The sequence below is a fragment of the Meleagris gallopavo genome, chromosome 8, assembly GCF_000146605.3.
Source record: "Meleagris gallopavo isolate NT-WF06-2002-E0010 breed Aviagen turkey brand Nicholas breeding stock chromosome 8, Turkey_5.1, whole genome shotgun sequence".
Taxonomy (NCBI): domain Eukaryota; kingdom Metazoa; phylum Chordata; class Aves; order Galliformes; family Phasianidae; genus Meleagris; species Meleagris gallopavo.
Window position 1 is genome coordinate 27,400,474 of NC_015018.2, and position 2,596 is coordinate 27,403,069.

Genomic DNA, 2,596 nt, shown 5'->3' on the forward strand with positions numbered 1-2,596 from the left:
AAAAAAAAAAAAAAAAGAGCTGGAAGAAGGTAACTTCAGTCACAATTGATCTTACTCAAGTTTTTCTATGTCTTCGGAATAGCAAATGTTTTAAGAAAAGAAAAGAACTCTAGTCCTTACACAGCAAAGAGAGGAGTAATGTCTTTACAACTAAAACAAAAACCAAGAAATTTTTGATACTGCTGATCGTGACAATTCCATCTGGAATCTTTCACCTCATTTTCAAGAAAGATGCATTCAGCCTGGAGTGGGGAATGGAGAGCCCATATTGCAAAGGAAAATAAGGATGTGTCTTTCTAGCTCTAAGAAAATATTACATTTCCCTTCAAACAAAGCAGCCCACTATAGAAATAATAATTCCAGTAATAGGACAGCTGTGCTAATCCCCCTAAAAAGAAGTCTAATTTTACCAGTACAGTACAAAAGTCAAAATATTCGAACTAGAAGGATCCTTGACCCATATTTATTTTCCATGCCTTTCAATAGAAAATATGTTCCAATGCTAAGCAGTCCATACACTCTTGGTTTGCTATCTGTGCAGAAGATCTTATTTTAAATGTGCAGCTTAATTTCATGTGTTTTAAACTTTCCATGTTTAATCAATTACAATAATAATATATTCCTTAAAGCTCTTCCAGTGAAACCACCAGTTTTGTACTTTTATACAGTGTTCTTCTATTTATTTTCATTTACATTTAATTCCAATTGTTTCATAGCCTAGTACGCTGTTTACTTAATTACATCTTGCTAGCATTTATTATAAATCCTACATCTTAATTTTTATTCTATTTCTGAGCCATCGAACATGTACTTTTATAACTTATTTGTTGAACTCAAGTGCTTGAGTTTGTGTTTCAAGATACTAATTTCCATTTAGGACTCATTTTCTCCCTTCCACAATTAATTAATAATAGTCTGAACTACATTGACTGCTCCAGTTGTATCAATAGTATTTTTAGTTTGGTCATGTCAGCAAATTGTAGATACCCTGCAAAATCTTGTTGCTTTTTTGCTCTCACAATACACATTAATCTAGTCCCAATACTGAAGTGAGACTGAGTGGCCCCAATACATTAGCTTTAGGTTTGGCCTGATACTGTAAGCCAGTCTTTTATTCTTTTCTTCAGTTTAAATAAAATCTTAAAACCTTGATAAATGTTTCTCCTGACCTTTCTGATAAAAATTCAGGAAAATCCACATATATACTCTTGGGTTTATATATAACTTCTAAGAGAACTCTCAGTTTTGTATCATAAATCCTATTCTTTCTTTACCAGCATCAAGCAATTTGATTTATAATACTCTAATGTTTTCCCTTGTACTTACAGTTAAAAAACAGAATGGCAATCATATGCAAGTTGGAGGCAGAAGGAAAGAAGAAGAATACTTTCTTTCTTGTCTCACTAAAATATAACCAAGAAATGGTCTGGTCCTTTTGCAACTCTAACAATAACCAGGTCAGGTTATCTTTTGTCTTCTGCTTGGACAAAAAGGCTGCTAAAATGTATATTCATCCACCTATCTGAACAAAGTATGTCTTCTTTGAGATCTCTTTACATAAAATTATACTTAAATTGTAGTTTTGGGCTACTGAGTCTTGATCCAGTATTACAAGTCTGTGGATGATTTTTGGCCGGATCTGTCTGACAGTAACGTTTTTTTCATCACACTTCAATTCATAATATCAACATCTATTGATTTCACAATTATTTTTCCTATTTGCCTTCTGCATATACAGCTAAAATTCAAGTAGAGTGCATATCAACCACAAATGCCAATGATATTTAATAGATGTGCTCATTTCACAGCTGCAAAATCGATCATCTTCAGTGATCTCCATCTTCATCTCTTTGTCACTTCTAGTATTCTAGAGTAATGGAAAATGGACCATTGATAGCTGAGGTCAGCCTTGGGCAAGCTAGCATTCAAAAAACATTCTGATGCTATTGTCCCACCTACGTGATTTAAGGCCAGATTTTACTATTGCCATTTATCTTTAAACTTTTTCAAATGTCCTTTCACAAATAAGGCATTTCTGGCCCAGCTTTTCATTAGAGCCCACTACCTGAAATTCAGTAATGTAACAATCCAATGTCAATCCAGTGCCATTACATTTTTTTAAAGTATATCTGGCGGTCTCATAGAAGATCAAAATGCTAAAAACTAAAACAAAGGACATGCAAGGCCAAAAACTAAAATGTCTTCTCAGATTTTTTTCAATAGATTTGCTTTTTATCATAGTTGTTAGGAGAGTATAATTGTCATATTAATCCTTGTTCTGGCAAAAGGTACATCTCTTTCCATTTCCGAAGGTGACAGAAAAGCTGCCCTACATCTAGACAGGATAGTTCCATGAATAATTGGTTTGCACATTCAATCTGATAGTGAAAAGATGAATATGAATATCCTGCTTATCTGAAATGTAAAATGAAAAAAGCTAAGTCTCCTTCCAGGTTAAGCATTATTTTGAATAGTTCCATTGTCTCACATTCCTTCTGGTAAAACTTCATCATTTATTCAGTAACTCAGGCGTCTCCAATGCATTAATTGTGTAGACTGTAACATAACAGACAGCCCTTGTTTTGTGAATATAACA